General features: G+C 38.0%; 1 pseudogene; it reads left to right on the top strand.

Annotated features, from left to right (window-relative positions):
* Positions 1-12,224: 12,224 nt before the first annotated feature.
* LOC102746039 (histone deacetylase 1 pseudogene) lies at positions 12,225-13,827 on the top strand (annotated as a pseudogene).
* Positions 13,828-19,064: the final 5,237 nt, after the last annotated feature.

The following is a 19,064-nucleotide window of genomic DNA, read 5'->3' as shown; positions in this document are numbered from 1 at the left end:
TGAAACATGAATGGAGTTCTTGGTGGTGGGGAGAGTGATTTGCATTAATGTAGGGGGAGAATTACAAGGAAGAAAATTTTGGTTCAGAACAGGAAAACTTTTTTTTTTTTTTAAGATTTTTATTTATTTGACACAGAGAGACACAGCGAGAGAGGGAACACAAACAGGGAGAGTGGGAGAGGGAGAAGCAGGCTTCCTGCCGAGCAGGGAGCCCGATGCGGGGCTCGATACCAACACCCTGGGATCATGACCTGAGCCGAAGGCAGATGCTTAACGGCTGAGCCACCCAGGTGCCCTACAGTAAAACTTTCTAACAAAGAGCAAAATTGCTCATGTGGGAGGAAACGGCTGGGGAGTTTATTTCGGTTGTGGGCTGGCATTTGCTAACTATGTGATCCTGGACAACTCTCCTAAACTCTCACATTTTGTCTCCTGATGTATAAAACAGGGATAGTAATTTTTGGTATCTCTACTTCAAAGGGTTTTTGTAAAGATGATATGAGATAACATATGTGAAAGGTCTGTACAAATGCAATAGAATTAGTAGGAAGAGCCATTAGTGATACAAATAAAAAATAGGTGTAGAAAGTAGCATTGGTCAGCATTCAGCGTGCTGCCTCAGGAAGAAGGGCGCTTCCTGCCTCCTGAGGTAATATTCCGGCAGAGGCTGGACAACCAGCCCTTAGCATGTTGTGGAAAGGAATCTGTTGGACAGAACCTCAACCATCTGGTCTTTAATGTTCTTTCCAAGTCTAAGCCTCTGTATCTGCGCTATTGTCAATCACTGTATGCTTTTTCTGGTCCTTTGGCAAAGTGCTACAGTCAGTACCCAAGGAAGCAGGGACACGGTATAAAATAAGAGGTAGTGAGATATTTTAAGTACTCTAATTGTGAAAGCTGTTCATTTAATTTCTACCACCTCCTTTGAAGCACTATTAGTGAATAGCAAGTAGGATTCAACATTAGTCACTTTTAGGAACACTGAGCTAAAGTTGATCCTTGTTAAAAATAAGGCATGGACTTAATTTGTGGACACAGACCTCACATTTTGGAATACTTGGGAGCAAAGATTTCCAGGGTCACTGGTATTTTTCATAAAGTTCTTAGTCTGATAGAAGCTATATCTGAGTAAATCAGTCATCAAGCAGCAAATAAATGCATAAGCTAAATGAATGATGTAATTTATAAAATGAATGAATTTGTAAAAGTATAAATTTGTATTATGCCCAAAGACATGGACAAATATTAAGGGGGGAAAATAGGATATTTCAGATACATGAAGTTTAGTAATTTTTTTAAAATTAACATCGTTAGGAATAGACATTTTGGGAGTTATCAAATATCTGGAATGTTTTAAAATCATTTATATTTAAAAAATTTTCAAATATGTTTAAGTTAATAAACTTCTTCCTTTAACAATATATATTTGAATTTCTACTTTAGAAGTAATTTGGTCATTACATAAAGTTAAGAAAGGAGTATACATTTCTGTAAAAAGAAGAAAATGAGAATTATAAGAATCATACCACTAAATGTAACCACTGTTAATATTTTTGGACATTCCTTTCTGCAATATACATACATATACCCATATAAATATATAATATATACATACATACATACACTTTTAAAATGGGGATCCTGCTTTCATTAAATATTTATTTGAAAATCATACTGTAATAGTTTCCTAATAGTACACTCTATATTTTATATCTAACATGTTTAACGGTATTCCCTCCCACTGAACATTTGGGCATAAAACGTGGGACTTACTTAATCATCTAAACCAGGAAAATTCCATTCCGAGCTCTTTTGTGTGTATTTTATTCCCCAGTGCAATGTGAGTTTGAGTTGGCTCAGATCATTGAGGTCTTTTTGTATCAAATCCAGTTGTCTGCAGACAGCTAGATCGTTGTGGCCCTATCTATCACGGTCCTCCACCTCCTAGCCAAATATGGCCATGGTCTGACAGGCAAGTCTTCCAAAGCAAGAGGGGAAAGCAAACCATGCTGTGTTCTAATGGATGCCACACACTCCCAGATTGTATTAGGCATCAGGCTGGTCACTGCTTTTTTTTTTTTTTAAAGATTTTATTTATTCATTTGAGACACAGAGATACAGAGAGAGAGAGAGAAAGCATGAGCAGGGAGAGAGGCAGAGGGAGAGGGAGAAGCAGGCTCCCTGCTGAGCCAGAAGTCCGACGTGGGGCTCGATCCCAGGACCCTGGGATCATGATCCGAGCCGAAGGCAGACACTTAACCATCTGAGCCACCCAGGCGCCCCTGGTCACTGCTTTAAGAGGGATGTTCTTTTAAGGTAAGTAATTCTTTACCAGAAGTCTTTTTTTTTCTTTTTTTAAGATTTTATTTGACAGAGAGAGCACAAGCAGGGGAAGGGCAGAGGGAGAGGGAGAAGCAGGCTTCCCACTGAGCAGGGAGCCCAATGCAGGACTCCATCCCAGGACCCTGGGATCATGACCCGAGCCGAAGGCAGATGCTTAGGCGAAGGCAGACGACTGAGCCACCCAGGTGCCCCTTTACCAGAGGTCTTTATCTGGAATCAATCTTGAAATGGATGAAAGAAGTTGAGGATTCAATGTTGTACTTTCTACAGAGGATATTTTAAGAAAAACTAATTTGATCTGAAAATGTAGACTCAGAAACACCAGCTGGATAAACTTGTAAAGGAAAAAACTTAAGAATCCTATGTCCCTTACATTTTAGGAAAAATCAACCTCATAACTGTGTAAATAAGACAGATCTTAATGGCTAGCTAAGCTAGGCCAGCAACATAACAATCCTAATGAAAAGTTAGAAATGCAGTTGGTAATAGGAACACGGAGGGCTAGGTGGGCTGGGAACCAGGACTGAGGGAGAGGTTCATGACCTCCCTTTCCCACAGCCCACAGCTGTCTTCTTCATTCTTCACAGAAGTTGGATGAGGCCTCTACCATTAGGACAAAGACTGGGTTCATACCACGAACCTATAGCCACTTCCAAATAACTTAAATGTCCCACACTCAGACCCAGAGAGTGCAGAGCTACGATTCTAAGACTTCTTCCTCAGATGAAACTTTAATGTGGAAGTGAGCCACATCTTAAGATGCTGCTGCCCCTTAGATATTTTTTTATTTTGTATTTTATTTTATTTAAATTCAAATTAGTTAACATATAGTGTATTATTAGTTCCAGGGGTAGAATTTAGTGATGTGTCAGTTGCATATAACACCCAGTACTCATGACTTCAAGTGCCCTCCTTAATGCCCATCACCCAGGTACCCCATCCCTCTACCCACCTCCCCTCCAGCAACCCTCAGTTTGTTCCCTAGAGTTAAGAATCTCTCATGGTTTGTCTCCCTCTCTGATTTTATCTTGTTTTCTTTTTCCTTCCCTTCCCCTATGATCCTCTATTTTGTTTCTTAAATTCCACATATGAGTGAAATCATATGATTTTTGTCTTTCTCTGACTTATTTTACTTAACATAATACACTCTAGTTCCATCCACATCATAGCAAAAAGATTTCATTCTTTTTGATGGCCGAGTAATATGCCATTGTGTGTGTGTGTGTGTGTGTGTGTATTACATCGTCTTTATCCATATGTCGATGGACTTCTGGTGCTGCCCATTAGATATTATGTTAATTTGGTGAAAGCAGTTATAAGCAAGGATGCAGAATGTGTGACTGGCATGATTCTAAGGGGTCAATGGGTGAGAATAAGGAAGGGGGCACATAAAAATTAACACAGAATACTTGTCAGGCACGTCTAAGAGCATTATACATACTAATCCATTTAAACCACATAGCAATACCAAGGAAATTTTATCATTATAAAATATATTTTATTTCTGATTATATTATGCTAAGTAATTTTTGCCTGTCAGTCATTAGACACAAGTGAAGCAGAGGAAGACCTAATTCTTGATTGTATTGAGTTGATCTTGAATAGGGAAGCATGTAAAAAGTAGTTTAAGAAGGGCGGGTAGATAACTGCTTAGAGGGGAAGGAAGACCTGAACAGCTCCAAGTTACTAGGCTGCTCCTTTACATTCTGAGAGTGGGTGGGTTTTGGCTTGCGACAGGTGAGTGATTACCTTTTTACCCTCTACATTTAGTGCCTTTCTAGGACAGCTGCTTCCCCCAGGTTATTCCCCTCTTTTAGAATGTCACTGGCTACTGGCTGAAAGTTTAGATAAGCAATATAAACTAGAAGCAAAAATGTTGACTTTTACTTACAAACACATCAAAACACACCATGCTATTACATGGGAGGCGAATAAAAGCAAACACCGACAGAGCCTTCCAGAATGCTTCACATAGATTAACACATGGAATCCACAACATGGCCCTGTGAAAATCCTCACACACAGCACAGGGAGGTTAAATATTTTACCCAAGAACACAAAGCTCAGACATGTTGAAGTCATGATTCCAACCTTCCAAGTCTGGATCTCAAACCCACACCCTTAATCACTGTTCCCTGAGAAAATCAGTCCTCTGCCCACTCCGATGTGAACGCTTGAACATGTCACTGCGTTTGTTTCTCTGTTTTCCTCTCCTTGATGTACCCCCCTTGGTAAGTCGCTTGAGAGTGAAAAATGATATAACATATGTGACTGTGTAAATAATACTACAAGGTGTTGTTTTTCATTGTTTTAAGCGTAAAGCTCTAGCAGTTGGGAGATCTCCCTTAAAAGCCAACATTATATTGGTACTTCCTTTTACTCCTGGAGGACCTGCGGCACTGACTCTGCAGCTGGCTTCAGCGTCTGCCTCACGATGACACCCGGGACGTGAGCACTGGGCTGGAGATCCCTCACCGCTCCGATCTACTGAAGGGGCAACTCTAAGTGAGGTGACCCATGGTGCTGCGGCCAGCGCGAGGAGCGTGGTTATGCCCTCGCGGTTCTATGCTCTCCTTCTCCCGGTTGTTTTTATTTTATTTCATTTATTTTTTATTTTTATTTTTTTTATTTATTTGACAGAGAGAGAGAGAGCACAAGTAGGCAGAGCAGCAGGCGGAGGGAGAAGCCGGCTCCCCGCTGAGCACAGAACCTGATGCGGGACTCGATCCCAGCACCCTGGGATCATGACCTGAGCCGAAGGCAGACACTTAACCGACTGCGCCACCCAGGTTCTCCTTAATTTTTGTTTTAATTGAAGTATAGTTGACACACAATATAAGTTTCAGGTGTACAACATGATTTGAGAAGTATATACATTACAAAATGCTCACCACGTTACCTGCAGCTTCCGTCTGTCACCATACAAAGATATTACAATATTATTGACCAGATTCCCTATGCTGTATACTTCATCTCCTGGTTCTTTTTATTTATTTTTTTAAATATTTTATTTATTTATTTATTGTTGGGGGGTAGGGAGAGAGAAAGAGAGCTCACAAGCAGGGGGGAAGGGCAGAGGGAGAGAGAGATTCTCAAGCGACTCCGCACTGAGCAGAAGCCCTATGTGGGGCTCGATCTCACGACCTGGAGATCATGACCTGAGCCCAATCAAGAGCTGGCCACTCAACCTACTGTGCCACGCAGGCGTCCCAGTATCTCCTGGTTCTTTTAAAATAGATGTCCTGAGAAAAATAATAAATAAATAAATAAATAAATAAATAAATAAATAAATAAAAATAAATAGGTGTCCTGGCACGTCTGAGTGCTGGGGCCCCTGTCTTTGCCCTGCTGTGCCACACGCTAGGGCCCAGCAATGGGGAGAGATGGTTCGGTTGTGCGGATGGCGCGGGGGGTGGGGGAGGGGGGGAGGAGTACACTGGGAAGGAATAATCTAGAAGCACCACAGATACAACTTCTGCTCTTGACTGTGATTAACTCACTCAGTCAAAAGCAAAATCACAGCAGTGAGCATGTGAATCACAGAAAGTCCCTTAAAAATCGTTTGGCAATTGGTATAACACTAAAGATAAAACAAAAATTAAAGAATACATGTTTAAACCAGAATATTAGCCTAGACCAAAAAAAAAAAAAAAGGAGAAGATGATTCTACCTTCTTCCTGGTCACATGCCTTCTCAGTTATTGTAACAGTTCTGACAGAGGAAATGAACTATCATAAAATAATAACCAGACCTCCTCCCAGCCAAAGGAAAAGATAAAACCTTCTAGATTCACAGTTTTCACTGTTCTTAGAATTTAAAACTTTTGATTAACATTCTGATGATGAGATTATCTATTTTTTAGGTAGTTTCATAAATAAAACTATAATGTATATAATTCTTTTTTATTTTTATTTTTTGTCCATTTTTCTTTTTTTTTATTATAATGTTATGTTAATCACCATACATTACATCATTAGTTTCTTATTAAGGCCTAGAGTTGATTTTTGAACATTGAGAAAAAGCATAAACCCAATATCCTGGCATAAACAATTATTCTTTAATTTTTGTTATTTTTAGTGTTATATTAATTGTTAAACAAATTTTAAATGATTCTTCTATGATTCACATGCTTACTGTTGTGATTATTTTTGACGTTCACTATGGTTTTGGTTCCTGTGCACTGAGATTACATTGGACAATTGAGGCTTTTTTCAGACTGTAAAAATAAAACATTTGCAACAGTCAAATGTGAGGAAGACATACTGTTTCTATTTTGGAGAATTCCGGTAGAATTGGTCCGGTTTCTTTTTTCTAAAAGACAAAATATACTTCATTGTTTACTTACCCATAACCATCCCAGTTATACTATTTGGGGCAGGGACCATGGACCTTGGGGAGTGTGAGGGATATGAAATCAGGGCGAGTTTGGGAAGTAACATAAATGGCTCTAATAATATATGCAAGCTCTTAGCATTTGATTCTATTTTGGAAAAAAACAAGTTTAATTCTAAAGAAAAAAGCTTGTCATGTGTTAGCTGAGTTCTATTTAAAGATCCTGGTATTTTTAATTATAAACATAGTTCTCTCTGTTTCTATGGTCCTCAGCCATATGAATATGTTGTGCAGAGAGAAGACCACCAGATGCAAAGTCAGTAATGTAATAAATGGATTAAAAATACAGAAAGTAAGTTGTCTGCAGATAAATCAAATAAAGTATATTAATACAGGTTCACCACCCCTTATATGAAACTCTTGGGTTCATATGTGTTTCAAACTCTTTTTTAAACATATGCTTTTTATCATGCACATAATAACTTTATCAGGGTTTGAGGAAGCACCCTATAATCAAACCCATTAATATGTTTACAACAAATACAGAAATATTCACACTACGTGAAATAAATAAAGACTATGAATAAGCTCACATCATTTCGGGCAGGTTTTGCTGTCTGATGAGTTTACACCAAAATTAGGAAAAAGCATTTAGTCTTCAGAATTTTTGCATTTTGTAACTGAAGGGACAATAGACCTATAAGGATGCCACAAGGCAAAATATTATATTTTTCTCTAGTTATAATCTGTGTGATGTCCAAAATAAAACACATATTTTAAAAGTTACTGGGGTTTTTTTAGTGCAAATTCATTAAAAGGGGGAAGAAATAAATGTCAAATTTATTTTTTCATCCAATTTCAGGTATGTTGAAATATCTTAGAATAAAAAAATGCAAAGGTATCTGGTATTTTTGTAAATATTGACATTTGAAGTAGAGCTGTCATACTGCTTTGTAACAATGTCTCTAATGAACTCTAAGTAAAATATTAGACTGATATCTACCCTTACCCACTTTACAAATACACAAATTATTATGAAATAATATGGTGTCTGAGATTTGGCATAAAAATGCTAGCAAAAAAAAAAGAAGTGGGGGATAAATGAAATAAGATTGGCAAAATATTAGTAATTGTTGAAGCTGGATAATGAGGGTCCACTAAATCATTCGATTTTCGGATATATTTGAAAATTTCCATAATCAAACGTTTTGTTGTTGTTGTTGTTTTAGTACAGATGAACAAGTTCCCCTTTAGCACTCTTAAATATATATATATTTTAATTTTATTTCTTTGTCAGAGAGAGAGCACAAGCAGGGGGAGCGGCAGGCAGAGGGAGAAGCAGGCTCTCTGCTGAGCAAGGAGCCCCATGTGGGACTCGATCCCAGGATCCTGGGATCATGACCTGAGCCGAAGGCAGATGTTTAACCGACTGAGCCACCCAGGCTTCCCAGCACTCTTAAATATTGTGTAATTCTCTTTTCTCTTTGAAATTGCTTTGCCATTCCACAGTCCCTACATATTTTTATCTTCATGTAATTTTTAAGCTTGAAAATCTTGATCACCCTATCATACTTCTCTGCAACAATAGTCATATAAAGTGAATTTTGAAGTTATTTTCTATGATCCTAAAGCTCTGAGTACTACAAATGTTTCCCCATTTGAGTTTTTAATACAATCATAATTTGTATATAAAATAAATATATTACCTAAGATGTATGCAGTTTTGATAAATAAAAGCTAAAATATTTTAGATTTACACATTTTCAGGAGAGATGGAACTGTGTTTTAATTTTTTTTAAATCAGTGTACCTCTATGAGATGCATATTATTAATTACTAGAATGAGACAAGGTTCTAGTCTCATCAGTTCTATTCCCGTTTTCAGGAATATGGAATATTTTGAGATATCCCTACTTTTTAATATTTATATAATTAGTGCTGAGAAACTGTTTACATTAGAAAATAGATACAGATGTGAAAAGTTTGTAGTAGCAATGTCATTTTGAAGTCTTTCCAAGTCATATACACATAAAAACTCCATAATGATCTATTATTAAAAAAGACCTATTATTAAAAGTTATTTTAAAACTTATCAGCTGACAAGTTAGATTAGGCTTTCCTTCACTTCTGATGAAAGCAAATAATTAGAAAACAGCTCAAAAATTAGCATCAGAATAATTTCCTTTCATTAGAATAGTCATTAGAATAATTCACTTTCTCAGCACTAACGTCAATACTTCCAATTTTCCCTTTGCTTTGCCACCTTAGAATTGTTCATACCTGAAGCATGATAGACTTTTGTGAAAAAGGAGATGAGCCATTATTAAGATCTCTTGGGAAAGAGTGGAGATAAAGATCTGACCAATAATTCCCTTAAAATATCCACATCATCTTATCTCACTCTTTTTGAATGAAATTTAAGAAGTTACAAAAAGTAATATAGGTTGGTTGGGAAAAAAATGGTCAAATGAAATAGATGTTTATAATGTTAATGTTTATAATGTTATTTCCTCACCCCCAAATGTGAGCTCAAGTTTAAATGCCTGACTGGAAACTGGGGAAAAGGCCTACTCAAAATTAAGAGGCAAACCTAGTATGAAATCTGAGATGAGAGAAAGAACAGAGGACCAGAATTAACCATGGACAAAAGAAAAGAGTTCTTCACAGTAAATATTTTTCTTCTTTTAAATTTCTGCTGAATTCCAAGTTTCCATGGTGGGGAGTGAGATAGTTTATTCCAAAAGGCTAGGTTGGAGTAGAAGATGCAAATGTTCATGAATTGAGCTTAGCTAAATTCTGTAGATGTATGCCAAGACAAAAACAACAAACAGGTGAAGAGTTAGAGATTAACCAAAATCTAAGAGTCAAAAGTGAGTTATCAAACCTAGGCTACTGAATCAATAATCTGGGGCATAGAGAAGGAGCAGACACAGTTGATTTGGAAACAAATAGGGAGGATATGGATCGGAATTCCAGTGAGTGATTTATCTTCTAGAATCTGAGTACTTTCTAAACTCTAGAGACCTCACAAATGTTTATTTGTATCTTGCTTTCATGAATGGCCTGGGGCACAGCCAGGGGTAATTTGTCCTGTTTTAATGGATTTTGACAGAAGTAGAATTCTAATAATTAAGAATCTTATCGCCTTGGGTTAAAGCATCTTGAATAGCTTTCTGTTAAAGTGTAAATGTGCCTGGAAAGGATGAATTATCAATCCTTAGCTAGAGTGAAATAAGGAGCCTTTTTAAAAAATTTATTTGTCAGAAAGAGAGAGAGAAAATGAACACAAGCAGGGGGAGTGGCAGGCAGAGGGACAAACAGGCTCCCTGCTGAGCAAGGAGCCCATATGGGACTCAATCATAGCATTCTGGGATCATGACCCAAGCCGAAGACAGACGCTTAACCAACTGAGCTACCCGGAGCCCTAAAACAAAATGTATGGTGGTGTTTCCCCCATTTGTCAAAATTTATTGTGTCCTTAAAACTGGCTCAATTTTATTGTATGTAAATTGCACCTTAATAATTCAAATGAAAAAAATCAAGCAAACAGAATGCTGCACCTTTCAGTTTTTAGGGTTGGAAGAAGAATTTTCAATTGAGAAAAAATTGGACTGAGTGGTTTTCAACTCTGCTTGAGTTTGACCTTCCCATTGAGATTTTCTCCTCAGTTTCTACCCATTCAGCACTTTTTGAGGAATGTGTTGCTCTCACTTCTTAAAATGTTTCTCTCTTTTGACTTACAACATATTTTCATTTAAAAAGTTGGAAATGATTAAAAATTATCAAATCTTAAGGAATTTAATGTTTCTTTCGTATCTACTTTTCCCTACAACTCTCTCCCCTCAGATGTAACCATTTTTAACAATTTCAGTTTTTATCCTATCACACCTTTCTTTATGCAAATTCAGATATACATATCTTTTTTTTAACCAAATTGTATCATGACTAACATATTATTCTGAAACTTGCTTTTTTATTCAGTGACATATCACGTGTATCTTTCTACTGCTTATACATCCACTTCATTATTTTAAGTCTGAATTTTATTCTAGTGAAAGAATGTATCACAACTTTTAAAACCAGTCCTTAACTGATTTACTTTAAATTTGTTCTAATTCTTAACAATTTCAAAAATGCTACTAAGAATAGTCTTGAGCAACTATCCTTGCCCATTTTATATGAATGTTTCTGCTCGAGAGATACTAAGAAATGGATTTACTGTGTCAGTGGATATGTGTATTTTTACTTTTTTTTGGATAAGTATTATTTTACACTCCTAAAAATAATATATAAGAGTATCCTTTTCTCCACTGTGATGTTTTGAATTTTTGCCTATCTGATAAATAAAAGTAATATCTTACTTTAATTTTCGTGTCCCCATTCATTAGTAAGGTTAAATATTTTAAATTATGTTCACTGGCCATTTGTATTTATGTTCCTTCACTTGCCTGGTAAAGGATCCCAGAATATGCCACTTTGGCATATTGAATATTTTAAATTAAAGACACTTAAGAGGGGCACCTAGGTGGCTCAGTCGTTAAGCATCTGCCTTTGGCTCAGGTCATGGTCCCAGGGTCCTGGGATAGAGCCCCGCATTGGGCTCCCTGCTCTGCAGGAAGCCTGCTTCTCCCTCTCCCACTCCTCGTGCTTGTATTCCCTCTCTCGCTGTGTCTCTCTCTGTCAAACAAATAAATAAAATCTTTTAAAAAAAATAAAGACACTTAAGAAACAGCAGGTTCAAGAAAGACACCCCAACCCTCTTTTTTTCCCTGAAAGCAGGAGATAAAATTCCCATGTGATAAGTACCCTTCCTATACCAGAAAGAAGGAAGACATTCTTATTATCAGAGATGGGGAATTTGCGGCCAATAATCTGTACAAACAAACCTTGTTAAACTAACCCTTATCTTCCTACTTACTTCTTCACAATTTACTATTCTTAGCCCACATTCCTTTGTCTTGTCAATTCTTCACAAATGGGTTGTTTCTTTGTCTAAAGAGTATAAAGCCTCCCTGCTCTGGTCATTTCTCTGAATCTTCATTCTCTTGTGAAGGCTCTCCCATGTACATATAAAAAATTTCATGAATTTGTATCCTTTTCTCCCATTAGTCTTCTACCAATTTAAGTCTTAGGCCCAGCTGGAGGTGCTAAGACGATAATGGAGAAAGTTCTTGCCCTACACTGGTCATATCTGTAACTATTTTTTTCAATTACATTGCCTATAGGAGCAATTTGTTTATAAGGGAGATAAATCATGTGTCTTACAAGTTGCAAATATTTTGTTTACTTCTTGTACCTATAAAATAAGAGATTGGAATTTTGCTTGGCTTTAGGGGAGACTTAATACTTTATTACAAATTGGGAATTTAATGGTTTAAATAATGGGCTTCAAAGTACTTCTCGCTGCCACTGACCGCCAGTCACACTAAAACCTGGCCTGAGGCTGAGTTTCTCTCTCTGTTAACTAGGGATAATAATAACCTAATGCATGAAATCCTGTTTGATATGGTGTAGATGGTTCTGGAGATGCTCAAGAAGTGAAGTTATTTTGGCCGGATGGACTGACTGACGGGAGGGATGGGAGGAGAGCAAGACTCAGGGCACTTGGAGGAAAGTCTATTACTACTATGACGGGGATGTTGGAAATTACTATTATGGACAAGGTCACCCAATGAAGCCTCACCGAATCCGCATGACTTACAATTTGCTACTTAACTATGGTCTGTACCAAAAAATGGAAATCTATTGCCCTCACAAAGCCAGTGCTGAGGAGATGACCAAGTACCACAGTGACAACTACATTAAATTCTTGCGCTCCATCCACCCAGATAACATGTCTGAGTACAGCCAGCAGATGCAGAGATTCAACGTCGGTGAGGACTGTCCAGTATTTGATGGCCTGTTTGAGTTCTGTCAGTTATCTACTGGTGGCTCTGTGGTGAGTGCTGTGAAACTGAATAAGCAGCAGACGGACATCGCTGTGAATTGGGCTGGGGGCCTGCACCATGCAAAGAAGTCTGAGGCATCTGGCTTCTGTTACGTCAATGATATCATCTTGGCCATCCTGGAACTGCTAAAGTATCACCACAGGGTGCTGTATATTGACATTGATATTTACCACGGTGATGGCGTGGAAGACGCCTTCTATACCACAGACTGGGTCATGACTGTGTCCTTTCATAAATACGGAGAGTACTTCCCAGGAACTGGGGACCTACAGGATATTGGGGCTGGCAAAGGCAAGTATTACGCTCTTAGCTACCCGCTCCGAGATGGAATCGATGATGAGTCCTATGAGGCCATTTTCAAGCTGGTCATATCTAAAGGGATGGAGATGTTCCAGCCCAGGGCAGTTGTCTTACAGTGTGGCTCCGACTCCCTGTCTGGGGATCGGTTAGGCTGCTTCAATCTGACCATCAAAGGGCAGGCCAAGTGTGTGGAGTTTGTGAAGAGCTTCAACCTGCCCATGCTGATGCTTGGGGGGCGGGGGGGGGCTACACCATCCGCAACGTGGCCTGCTGCTGGACGTATGAAACAGCCATGGCCCTGGACACAGAGATCCCGAATGAGCTTCCATACAACGACTACTTTGAATACTTTGGACCAGATTTCAAACTTCACATCAGTCCTTCCAATATGATGAACCAGAATACCAATGAATACCTGGAGAAAATCAAACAGCGACTGTTTGAGAACCTGAGAATGCTGCCCTATGCACCTGGGGTCCAAAGGCAGGTGATTCCTGAGGATGCCATTCCAGAGGAGGGTGGCGATGAGGACGAAGAAGACCCTGACAAGCGCATCTCAATTTGTTCTTCTGACAAACGAATTGCCTGTGAGGAAGAGTTCTCGGACTCTGATGAGGAGGGAGAAGGTGGGCACAAGAATTCTTCCAACTTCAAAAAAGCCAAGAGAGTCAAAACTGAGGATGAAAAAGAGAAAGACCCAGAAGAGAAGAAAGAAGTCACAGAAGAGGAGAAAACCAAAGAGGAGAAGCAAGAAGCCAAAGGGGTCAAGGAGGAGGTCAAGTTGGCCTGAGCAGACCTCTCCAGTTCTGGCTTCCTGCCAAGTTCCCCACCTTTCTCCCACAACCCCTCAGATTTTATATTTTCTATTTCTCTGTGTATTTATATAAAAATATATTAAATATAAATATCCCCAGGGACTAGACAGGAACCAGGGCCCTGAGCCCAGGGCACATGTTATGAGTGAGCTTTTCTAGTGGCTGCCTTGCCACCATCCTTCCCCAGTTCTTAATTTGAACCATAAAGGGTGCCGGGTCTGGAAGGCATACTCTTAAGCAGCCGTGGGACAGAAATCCTGAAATGCCAAGTGTCTGCTTAGTAGCTTTGGAAAGGTGTCCTTACTGAGCATTCTAGAAGGAGTGGCTGGGTCTTCAGGGACCCCCCCCCCCCATCAGGCTCCTTAAGGTAACAGCCATTTTTAGATTGGTTCTGTTATCATGCCATCCCACTGGCCCCGTGTGAGCCAAGGAACTCCCACTGCCTTCCCTCTATCCTCGCCCAATTCTGTGGGTGGAGACTGGTAGTCTAGTACCCTTTTTGAGATACTATTTTCATTTTCGTGAGAATCTTTGTAATAATAAAATGGTACATTTCTACATCCTCCTAAAACAAAAAAAAAGAAAGAAGTAGTTATTTTGTTGTGCATTTTTATTATTTTGGTCTCCAGAACTTCCAGATACTGCTTCATCTTGATTTGAACTCAACTGTTACTGTTTGACAATTAAAGAGACACAATTTTAGAAAAACTCTTAATATATTAGTTGTGAAGGAGTTGAAGCTAAATCTGTTATGTTTTCCTTTACTATAAATCTTTTCCTAAAAAGAATAGTTTCATGTTAAAACATTTAATGTTTAAGTATTACCTTAATAATTGTATTTTAAAATCGCTATGATAGCAATAAGCAGTGCATTATCATCCCCATTTTTTATTGTGTACCTATTTCACACAAGGTGAAAGTGTGTGAAAATTTATCTTTTAAGTACTCTTTCATTATTTTTTATATGCTATATTACTCTATTTTCTAATGTATTCTATATTTAATAGAATTTGGTTTGTAAATTGATACAACACCTTTGAAAAGTAATTTGGCAATACAAAGTGCTTTGGTGAACTGAAGATGTCATTGATCCTAAGATACAACTTTATTTTATCACAAAGAAAGAAATAAAATCTGCCATATAGGTTAATACAATGATTTCTTTCATTTGTAACATTTATTTTATACTTAACCGGGTTTAGACATTTTTAGATGTGAAATTGTATCATTTATAATTCTAGCGCATGTATAAAAAGGAAAAACATAAGCCAACTTCTTTATACTTGGAATTCAACTCTTCTGTGTCATTCTTTCACTTGGGGTTGTTTGTGTCCACGTTTTTCTACATAATTTCGTCCTTTCTGCCATCAAGGGTAAGATGTTAGATCCTTCTTTCAAAGTGAACTCTAAGGGGTTAAAATCCATTTTTGTAAATTTTGACACACGTGCTTTCTTCGTCCTAGCAGAAGGTGTCGTGGAAATGGTGAATAACCAGGACTCATTTCTTCTTCAGATGGTTTCTAGTAGGTTTGTTGACGGAATTGGGGAGGGTCACAGTGCTCCAGCTGTTGCCACCGGGTATAACCACCACATTCACACGTACACAGGAAATGACCGCCAGGTCAGTCACTGATGCTTGGCAGACACTGATGTTGACACCGTGGATTGTATGCTGCCTTCTGATTTCAGAGATATTAAAATGAAAGAAAAATGCATCATAGAACCAATAAAGTATTATTTGCAATAGTGAACAAAATTATATTTGATTATATATTATATGAAATTAACTGATTATATATTTTGATCTTCTTGCTAGCAATAATTCTATCTTGCATAATAACAATAAATGCAGAAAAGTCTGTGTACAAAGATGTTCACAACAATGTTATTTATATTCATAAAAATTAAAATATTTTCTCTTTCTGGCTACAAAGGAATAGCTAAATAAGATATGATAAATTCATGCAAAGTGCAAAACAGGTGTGCAGTATGATTTCAATTATGTATATTTTTAAAATGCCCAAAACTTATGTTTAGAAGAAAGATAAGAAGAAGATACATCAAAATGTTATTAATTAAATTAAAAAAATTTTAAGATTTTATTTATTTATTTATTTTAGAGAGAGAGAAAGAGTGCACACATGCAAGCAGGGGGAGGGGCAGACAGAGAGGGAGAGAAAGAATTTCAAGCCAACTCCGCACTGAGCCTGACTAAGCCTAATGAGGCTGGATCTGAGGACCCTGAGATCATGACCTGAACTGAAATCAGGAGTCTGTCGCTTAATGAACTGAACCATCCAGGCACCGCTCAAATAAAAAATTTTACAAATGTTATCATTATTTCTATTTTTATTTATTTTTTATTTTATTTTATTTTTAAAGATTTTATTTATTTGACAGAGAGAGACACAGCGAGAGAGGGAACACAAGCAGGGGGAGTGGGAGAGGGAGAAGCAGGCTTCCCGCGGAGCAGAGAGCCCGATGCGGGGCTCGATTCCAGGACCCTGGGATCATGACCTGAGCCGAAGGCAGACGCTTAACGACTGAGCCACCCAGGCGCCCCTCATTATTTCTATTTTTAGATGGTTTGGGATTTGTCTTTGCTGCTTACTTTTCAGTATATTGAATTTTTAAATTTTCTTTTTAAAATTTCTTTTTAAATTTTCTAAAAGTATAAACTACTTTTATTGTTGATTTAATATTATTTAATGTTTTATTATTTATTTTTTCAAAGATTTTATTTATTTGACAGAGAGAGCACAAGCAGGGGGAACGGCAGGCAGAGGGAGAGGGAGAAGCGGGCTCCCCGCTGAGCAGGGGGAGCCCCATGCGGGGCTCGATCCCAGGACCCTGGGATCATGACCTGAGCCACTTAACCACTGAGCCACCCAGGCACCCCGTTTTATTATTATTTAATGAAAAATCACAAGCCCATATTGTATAAAACAATTTTCACTGTTTAGATTTGCCTTGTTATCACATTCTGCAGGCATTTTAGTGATTTAAAAACAGGAAAGTATTTGTCAGATGGCTTAACATGTTTATTCCCTTCCAAAATCTTCAGCTGACCACAAAGTATAATTCTTTCAGAAACATAGAATACAACATTTCAGTCTGAAAACACCATTGCAAATTAATTAGTTCGGCTGCCTTTTAGTTCCAAGCATTTTTCCTCGGTGATCTTGAAATAGCAAGGCATGTGTTGCTAACGTATCACCTGCCTGGACTTGTGAATGCATGAACAATGCAAACTTATTCCAAATAAATCTTGCCTTTAACTTTCCTGTGGCATTTTCATCTGCTCAGTTTTAACAGGATCACCTTTCCTGTTTATACTCCTAAGTTAAATGTTACCAAAACAGCAGCAAGGTATTTCAGATAATCCTGATTTTCAGTCTGTTCTTTTATCCCCATAATTACACTCATCTCCTTTTGTGCGATTCCAATCCAAAAGTTATTAACAAGGAAGGAGGTATGAGGTTTGCGTCAAACTCAAGATAGCAAATTACCTATCCTGGCTTTGGGGAACAAGACAGTTTACCCATTTTCAGAATATTAGCGACACCCATATCCAAACACAGGTATAGGAACTCATTCCAAAGTTTAAGGAAATTTGTCTTTTATTCTCTATATTATTCACACTAATGCTGCTTGCCATAGTATCTGAATTAGTTAAACAATAGTATTTTTCACATACGTTCAGGTAAAGAAAGTGTGTTGGAGTTAGTGTGGTATTAGGATATGGGGGTCATATGGCAGAGTTTGTTTTCTCACCGCTGGTTAGGTGATATTGGGGAAGTCATTTAAATTCTCCAAAGCTTGGTTTCCCTGGGTGTAAACTAGATAAAACGATTAAGATTTATCAAAGTAAATAGCAGGCTTTTGGTTGGATCACCACAATGTGACTCAACAACAGCTCCATTAAACCTCTTATGTTTATAGCCTTATCAGTTGATATTCCTTTGTTATTCTACCTCTGACCTAGAAATTGCATATAGGGTACAATTCTTCCTGGCCTTTGTGAATCATCACAGGTGGCTGAATTACAAAAGAGAAACATGCTTTACCAGTAAGATACAAGTTTCCAAACTGGTTTTGCCAAGAAGGTGCTTAAGAACACTCTGTGCTATTTGTAGTTGCAGATACTGTAAAGTCAAAACCACTGGTCTGGGCATTGTCTTGACTCTACGAGCAGGTGGAGAGAGGCTCTTAGTCCATACTTCAGTATGTATTGTTGCCTTAAAATGTGTAAACTTCAGGTATTAAATTTGTGAAATATTGCCAAGCTCCATCAGTGAAAATATAATTATATTGAGCAGTTTTCTTCGCAGTAAGCACTACCATTATACAACCTCTGGACCAAATTGCCTTCCATTTGAAGCTATGTTTACCTTTGATGGAATACAAGCTTTCCTCAAATGTTCCACTGCCAACAGTAGAATGAAAAGAATAGCCTTGAACGAGCTGCTGCTGAATAAACTATGTTTGGGGTCGTAATGCACATTAACAATCACTCTGCTGTCTCTCAGTTTATTAGATATATTATTAGATATATTATTAGCTATACCCTTGCCCATGACAAATTATTTCCAGTAGAAAATATCTTATAAGGGTAATCATAAAATATTAGGGTTTGCAAAATGGTTTTACAATCTCGTTTTAGGTGTCCATCGACATAAGCTGCAGGATTCATATGAATCCCCTTTTATTTCAGAGGGTTTTGTGTCTCCCCCCTCCCCCACAAAAAAAGGTTAAGAAACTGGTCCCATCTGAATAGGGGCCCTATGGGACTCTGGGAGTTGATTTTCTGAGTCAGCAGAACGGAGTCGGTTATCTGGAAGAGAGGCTGCCAGGATTGGCAGCCTGGACCTAGAGGCCTGGACGAACTTCAGAGTTTGATTATACCAAAGACAAAGGATTGTTGGCATCATCAGTTCTGTGAACAAGCAACAAGGGGGCATTCCATTCCAGGCTGGAATTGGGTGACCTCATGATCTTTCCCCAACTGTGAGAAAGTTACTTTTAGCTCAGCTATTAAGAAACAAAGAAAGGTTTATATTTTCTGAACACTGTAGCTTGAAGGTTTTTGTTTTTGTTTTACAGAACTTTTGTGGATTGAGAAAAACTAAAAATGTTTCAAAGGGTGCTTTGTTTGAATTATTAGATATTCAAAAACCACATTGAGATACCACCTTACACCAGTTAGAATGGCAAAAATGGACAGGGAAAGAAACAACAAATGTTGGAGAGGTTGTGGAGAAAGGGGAATGAACCCTCTTACACTGTTGGTGGGAATGCAAGTTGGTACAGCCACTTTGGAAAACAGT

Source organism: Leptonychotes weddellii, chromosome 4, assembly GCF_054177405.1.
Source record: "Leptonychotes weddellii isolate Sample4059 chromosome 4, ASM5417740v2, whole genome shotgun sequence".
Taxonomy (NCBI): Eukaryota; Metazoa; Chordata; class Mammalia; order Carnivora; family Phocidae; genus Leptonychotes; species Leptonychotes weddellii.
Note: the sequence above shows the minus strand (reverse complement) of the source record. Positions and strands in the feature narration are given on the sequence as shown.